The 7376-nt window shown below is 40.3% G+C and overlaps 1 long non-coding RNA gene across 2 annotated transcripts; it reads right to left on the bottom strand.

Annotated features, from left to right (window-relative positions):
• Positions 1-775: 775 nt before the first annotated feature.
• On the bottom strand, positions 776-3201 carry LOC148128103 (uncharacterized). 2 transcript variants are annotated; one of them, XR_015740889.1, is made up of 2 exons: positions 2587-3201; positions 776-2452 (listed from the first exon to the last, which is right to left on the bottom strand). It is a non-coding gene; the product is annotated as an uncharacterized LOC148128103 (long non-coding RNA). The 2 variants fall into 2 exon arrangements; XR_015740890.1 differs by having other exon boundaries at positions 2700-3201.
• Positions 3202-7376: the final 4175 nt, after the last annotated feature.

Raw genomic sequence — 7376 nt, 5'->3', positions numbered from 1 at the left:
AAAAAGCAGGAAATAAAGGTCAGGTAAGAGCCTGGGAGGGTGGGCGGGCCAAAGAGCAGCAAACACAGACATCGGTTCGGTGTCTGCTGCTCTTCAGAGCTACTGGCTCTATAGAACTGGGCAGAACCGGTAGCATCCCACCCCTGCTTGTAGTCGAGGATTACCTATATATGGAAGATCAGTTAAGGCCATATAGATATTGTTCCCTGTTTGATTTGATAGTAGATGATTGGTAGCTGCTCTACAGCACTGATGGATTCAGAAAAATCTTATCCTTTATACCAGTAGTTCCCAACTTTTCTGGCTTGGCAGCTGTGTGTGGGGGGGAGAGGGGGAAGGGCGAGGCGGATATTTCTGTGGAGTGGCAGAGGTGTGCACGCAAGCACACTTGCAGAGCTTACTTGCCACTCGTGCAAGAGGAGCTTCGCACATGAGCGCAAATGCCTGCCCCTCATGTCAGTGAAGCTGAGTGTGCACATGCACTCGCCAGCTGCTTGCGCAGCCCAGTTGCAAACAGGCCACTGCCCAGTACTGGGTCATGGGCAGGGGGTTTGGGGACCCCCGGTCTAGTCACTATAGTACATATTAGTTTTTCATAACATATCTAATAACTTTTAAATAAATACTTCATTTATGTCACTGTGATTATCAAAATCTTGGTGTCTGAATTTTTCTTTCAATTCCACAATGTAGACAAATTTAAGGCAATAGTTCTAAAATACTTTTTCAAAGAAATATCAATAAAACAAACTGTCTTATTGTCAACACTTCCAAATAAAAATCTATAGAACTTTATTTCCACACTTGTGCCATTTAAAAAGCTGGTGTTTCCAATGAATGGCACCTACTGTTCAAATACAGGTGTAAAATTATATGCTGTACTCTTAAAGAAGGCAATGCCATAAAAGTAAAACACATTTTAAGTCTTAGTAATTTCCCGTAAACTGAAGTATACATTTAACATTTTTGCTGAAATTCAGAGAAGCTAACCAGATTTAACTGTGCCGTAAAAGAAAATGCAGGGCTAGGATTGCTTCTGAAACTTTCTGAAGCTGTGGGTTCTATGGAAACACATAAGGTCACCAGATCAGTGTTGCAAAGCTCTGGACCGCCATTAAGTGGCTGCAAAATACACTTCCCGGATTTTTGTAGCCCAGCCGAGATTTCTCCGAATTGCTCATAAATTATTAAGGATCAGAGTACAGAATAGTTGAGGAATGAGTATTTAAAAAGGAAGAAGCAATTAACTTCGCCACCTCAACAGAACAAGCTAAAATCAGTCCGAAGTATTCAGAAGCATCTATGATCGGAATCTTGCTTTTCCCCCTCTTCTTTCCAATGGCTTGAAATTTAAATATCCCCGATACAGGGGAAAATCTAACAAGCATTATCACTGTTATTAAGTACTAAGTATTATTATGTGGTATATTTTATTAAGCAATTAATAGCATTAAATAGCTTACAGCGAAGTAACTGCATGCGTTTATACTGACATACTATACACCGTCATAAAACTCCAGTGTCTCTTGAAAGGCGAACCGACAAACACTGTAAGTTCTTCTGCTCTGTATGAGAAAACAAGGCTGCAGGGTTTCAATTATAATAAAATGAAGAGCTAAAATCACCAGACCTTTGATTCTCTGCTTCAGTTCTACCCAACCTTATTAATACTGGTTATAAAAAGACCCAGATAATGTAGGATTAAAGCAGCGAGTCACCACGTTGGTTAGAATGACTGGCCTTTTGAGAAGATCCCATTGCGTCCCACGGGAATGACTTCGTGATCTCTCCGCACGCGCAGCTCCCCTGCCTTTTATCTGGGAGTAAATTTCACGGATTGGAACAAGGAACTTACGGTAAAACATACATTTTATTGATATCTTGCGTGACAACCCCCCCCCACCCACCCCCATTATTAATCTTTTAAAGAAAATTGGGTTAAAGAAAAGCGGGAGATTAAGGATCAGCCAGCAACAGAAAGATCAGCAAATTTGACGTTATTTAAGAGAAGACTGCTTATGACTCCCCCAAAATACACGCGGCCCGGGGCACCACAAAAATCCTCGTCAAATAAAACCATCCCGGTTTTTACTGGGCGGGCATTGACTGCATTTTACGGTAACTTCCGCGTTTCCCGAACTCTCCTCTTTACGTCGCTCTAAAAATATTCATAAGTGGCACCCTTAGTGACCTTTGGGGCCCCGCCCCTTCGCAGCCCTGCTGTGGGTTTGAGCTTGGCGCGCTTTCCTCTTTGTCCATTCCCGGCACTTCGGAGTTTAAAGCGTTTCTGACTTTTTATCACCCCTTCCTTTTGGGGATGGCTTTCCCGCTTACTCGAAAGTAAGCACAACGGAACTGGCTTCCGATCAAAGGCGCGAAGAGCCGCAGGCCCTGGGGATTTCCCGCCTTCCCTAAGGAAGTAGCGCTGGAACGCGTGCGGATTCCAATACATCTGTCGAGAATAATAATAATAATAATAATAATAATAATAATAATAATAATAATAATAATAATAATAATAATAATAATAATAATAATAATAATAATAATAATAATAAAGCAGCCTTGCTGTAACTACTGCGAGACCTGTCAGTGAACTGGGTGGAGTACGAGGGAAAATGAAACACTTAGGTCGGCTTTGGAAGGAAAAGCGCTCGGGCCCTTTCCTGCTTCCAAGGTGGTTCGGGGTTCAAATCCACCGGGAGGGATGTTAAGCAGATCAGACAGAGGGACGCGGCGAAAGATCTCGGTTTTCTCGGGATCTGCGCAGCAGTATAGAGCCCCAAGGGGAGGCGCATACAACGCGCTGGTGAAATCTTGTCTTCAGCGGAAAGGCGTTTGCGAAAGTCCCGCCGTCCAGGGGAAGTGCGGCGGAATCGCTCGCCCTTCTTCCAAGTTTCGGTTACACAAAGAAGTTTCCAAGCGAGAGGGCCCGCGGTATCTGCCAGCGACCAATTAGGAAACCTCTGGATTTTATCAACCGCAAGAGGGAAGTAGCTTGAAAATAGGGTACAGAAGAACCCCAACCCTTTGGCTTCAGTTTGGGGTGCAAATAAAAATGACCTGTTTCTTGTCTTTTGTTTCTTCTTCTTATCTAACCAGTGGTCCTGCGTGATCTCTTGGAAGTTGGGAAGATTTTAAAAAAGATCCCGTGCGCTAGCTAAGACTTAAAAGCTAAGCCTTTCCTGTCATTCTCTCCTCCGTTGCCCATCATCCTAACGATCCTGCCAATGGCGCGGAGTGCAGGCGACTTTACTCGCCCAAAGGGACGGTGCGTGGGAGGGGGGAGAGATGGCTTCCCCACCGCACTTTCTTATTAAGTGCCAACAATACATTGAGAGAGGCAGCTGGATCCTCCAGGGTTTAGGGGCTTTTCTCTTGCTTTTATGCAAGCAGGTGTCTTTGGGACTTCCATTGTGTCAGTTCAGCCTCAACCACGGGGCTAATAAAAGGAGTTTCTAAAACAAACGATCCACACGCCTGGTCTTCAAATAGCGGCCACTGCCGCGCACTCTCCCCTAAGGTGCAAGAAGGCACCCTCAGACAGTTGTTAAGTGATTTAGGGGTTGAGCTGATTTCAAAGCATTTATCTGAAGACGAAGAGTTCAGCAAGCAACAGTGCAATGGGCCTTGAATTTTGGATGCTCCTGCCAATGTTTGAAGATCTAGAGATTAGATTTCATTGGGCTCAAATATAGCTATCTGGTTTGGTTTTGCCTCCCTTTTATTACTGCCTTGTTATGAATTTAGATCCCAATCCAAATTGAGGTGTAATTAGTGTACTGTGCCTGAATTTGGATAGTGGCTAGTTTTACTTTACCTTCTACTGTCACTCCATTTATGATATTATACCAAATCTTTTCTTCAGTTTTACAAACATTTTTTCCCTGTGGTAGAGGTTGGCATTCTCCTTTCTCAGTAAGTCTACCTCTTGAGTTCAGTGGTGGTTTGGAAACTAGAAAGTATTGTTACAAAGTGATATATTCATTTCAGTCTGTATTATTCAGCCCTTTTCTGCAGAGGTATCAGCATGGTATGGTCGAAAAATGGCATCCCTGACACTCTAACCTGCCTTTTTGTGCGTTGCAATATATAAGAATAGTGAGCTTTTATTGCATCATCACAATAATCATTTGACTTTTCTGTTTTTCTGTTGGACCATCCTGCTTGGCTGCCTGCTTAGCTGTCCTGCTTAGATGCTTGGTAGTAAAGTGTTCTTTGGACTCCACTCTTGGTGACTTCTTGGACACATCTTCAAAATAATACAGAGGCAATTGGCTGCAGCTTTTTTCTGGAATGATTTTGTGACTTCCCAGACTTATTCACAGAGGTAGGATTTCTGAGCAGTCTTCCACTCTGAAATACTATCCAGGTTTGACCTTGCTTGGCTTTTCAAGATTAGCCAAGGCTAGGTATGTGGAGGACAGCCTTCCACTGATTTTTTTTTCTAAAAAATGAAATGGAATTTAATGCCTGAAGAAAACTACAATATCTATTTAATTGTTTAATATTTTTATGACAAGATTATAAAAATACAGCTCACAGAAAAGAAGGAAACAAAATACCAAAATACCAAAGACTAAACAAACCCCCCAAATCCTAAACAGAATTAAAAAATAGGAAAAAATGAATACCTAAATGAAAATGTTATCAATACCAAGCATCTAATACACACATATACATACATAACTGGTTTACAAATATGTGTGTATTGTATTGTTATCTTTTTGACAAAGAATCTGGATCTGTTCTAGTCATCTATTTGCTCCTTTCTTTGCTGAGGTAAAGTGAATGAGACATTAGGATGTTACCATTTTTCAAAATACTGATTGTGTGTGTGTGTGTGTTTGCACATGCACATGTTGAAAATGGTGTTAGGACCAATTCAGCATTAGTAACAAAAATCTCTGGCTGAAAGATGGATGGAAGATGAGAGCATTGATGTGGCTGCCATAGGAACTAACCATAATTCCTACAGTGTTAATAGATTTTTTTAAAAAGAAAACAATGTGCATATCCCTGAAGACTAGGCATTTTCAATTTTTTTAAAAAAATATAAGACAACAAAGACTTGAAAATAGTAGAAACAAATGTAAGATCACCAAATTATGTCCATATCCAGAATAATGCTGCTTGGTATTTCCTAATAATATCCGGTACACTGGATCTAAAGATCAAAAGGAAGTAGAAGACAGTGCTGTTTACATAAGTAAAGTCTTTCTCAAGTTGAGCTTGATTACTAGTGTCTACTTGGATAGATCCATGCATTTTTCTTACAGATAAGCCACAAGTGATTTGTCACGGCCTTTTCTTTCTTTCTTTCTTTCTTTCTTTCTTTCTTTCTTTCTTTCTTTCTTTCTTTCTTTCTTTCTTTCTTTCCTTTCTTTCTTTCCTCCTTTCTTTCTTTCTTTCTTTCTTTCTCTCTCTCTCTTTCTTTCTCTCTCTCTCTCTCTCTCTCTTTCTCTCTCTCTCTCTCTCTCTCTCTCTCTCTCTCTCTCTCTCTCCCCCCTCCCTCCCTATCTCTCTTTCTCAGTAGAGAATCAATCCTGTTTTTTCCTGGTGGTCTTCCACCCAAATGCTAACCAAGTCTGATCCTGTTTTTCCTGAGGCTAGACAAGGTTGCTCAAATTCTGTCCCTAGTTGAGACATGGTCTATATATACCCACTCAGATAATTATCATGGCTTGCTATGTTGTTTAAGAAATTATTTTTGATGCTGTATCAGACCTATAATTATATTCCACCATCATTTGTTCCAGTTAGAAACCAATAGAAACTAGCACTTGTTTGGGTAATGAAATATCTGCAAGAAAACAACCAAGCTCAGAAAGCACCAGTGACCGCCTCATTTCAACCCTCAGCTACACATATTCTCCTTTAATTGATACCACATATGGGGGTCAAACGCTTCAGAAAGCACACAAATAGGAAAAAGTTGCCTGCAGGCATACTTCCACCAAGGAACAACTTTTCTTCCTGCACGAATGCCTTCAACGGCATGCCCTACCTAGCTAGCAATGTCAGATACAAACCTCCAGTCAACTGCACAGCTGGATGGAAAATAGGCCAAGAAAGTGGGAGAAAAATGATATGGCTCATGATAACAGGTGCACAACTCAGCTTAAACAAATATCTCACATCATAGCAAACATCAAGGAACAGTTGGAACAGACCATCCACATCAGAGTACATGGAGAGACTGGCCACTAACATCATGAGTACATCCCAGATACATGCCGTAAAAAAAGTAAAACCAAGCACTAGCACTGACGGTGTTACTAAATTGGTTACCTAGTTTGGGTAACTGTCAGCAAGGCTTTCTTGCTAGCAGCAATTGATTTTAAGTATGGTGAACTGTTTCTGATACTAGATATGGTATATAACCATAATAATTAATATATATTTTTCCATTCTATTACTATAATAATGCTGAACTCTTTCCTTTTGAAGCCATCAGAGGTAGGGACCATGAGGTTGTATGGATCCATGGTGGCACAGTGGTTAGAATACAGTATTTCAGGCTGACTCTGTCCACTGCCAAGAGTTCAATTCTGACCAGTACAAGGTTGACTCAGCTGTCCTTCCAAGGTTGCTAAAATGAGGATCCAGACTATTGGGGACACTACGATGACTTGTAAACCACTTAGAGAATGCTGCAAAGCACCATACATAAGTCTATTGTTATTGTTATTTTGTGACAGCATATTTTATTATGTGTGTATGAGGTGCTATACTTTTTCCTGGAAAACTCTGAGTTCTAATAAGAGGATCTATATATTTTCTTTATATCATACACATTTGTATAAATCATTCCACTGAAAATCATAGCACACTCAAGAGCTCTCAAATCATTCCAAGTAATAGGTGTAAGCAACAAAATAGTGAAGTTCAATATAAATAATTGCTCAATTTAAATAAGTGGGACATGAAATCCTAATTTCACATATACTACATGCTGATAAGGGCTGAGCCAATTGAAAACATAACCTTAATATGCAATTGCTGTTAAAAAGAACCTGCACTGTACAGTAACCCTTGTTTAGGGATTATTTTGTACAGTGACCATGATAAAAAAGAAACTTTATGACCAATCCAAGTCAAAACCAAAATACACCTGTAAAGCAAAAAAAAAAAAACTTAAGTAAGAGTCACCATTTCATTTAGTGATTACTTCACTTATTGAGTTGCCAATTCCAACTGTGGTTATTAAACGAGGACTACCTGTTTCGCTGTGGTCATCTTATTATAAAAAGGAGAATTTGAGAGCTAGAACAAGTGCAAAAGGCAACAAAATGCAAATGAAGTGGAGCATGATTGTTGGATGTTATTCTCAAATATGGCATTTAATTGTCATCTTCAAATGCTAGGTCATTGGA

The sequence above is a fragment of the Pseudonaja textilis genome, chromosome 1 (genome assembly GCF_049901715.1).
Source record: "Pseudonaja textilis isolate UNSWEBS1 chromosome 1, rPseTex1.2, whole genome shotgun sequence".
Classification (NCBI taxonomy): domain Eukaryota; kingdom Metazoa; phylum Chordata; class Lepidosauria; order Squamata; family Elapidae; genus Pseudonaja; species Pseudonaja textilis.
This window is presented reverse-complemented; position numbering and strand designations above follow the sequence as displayed.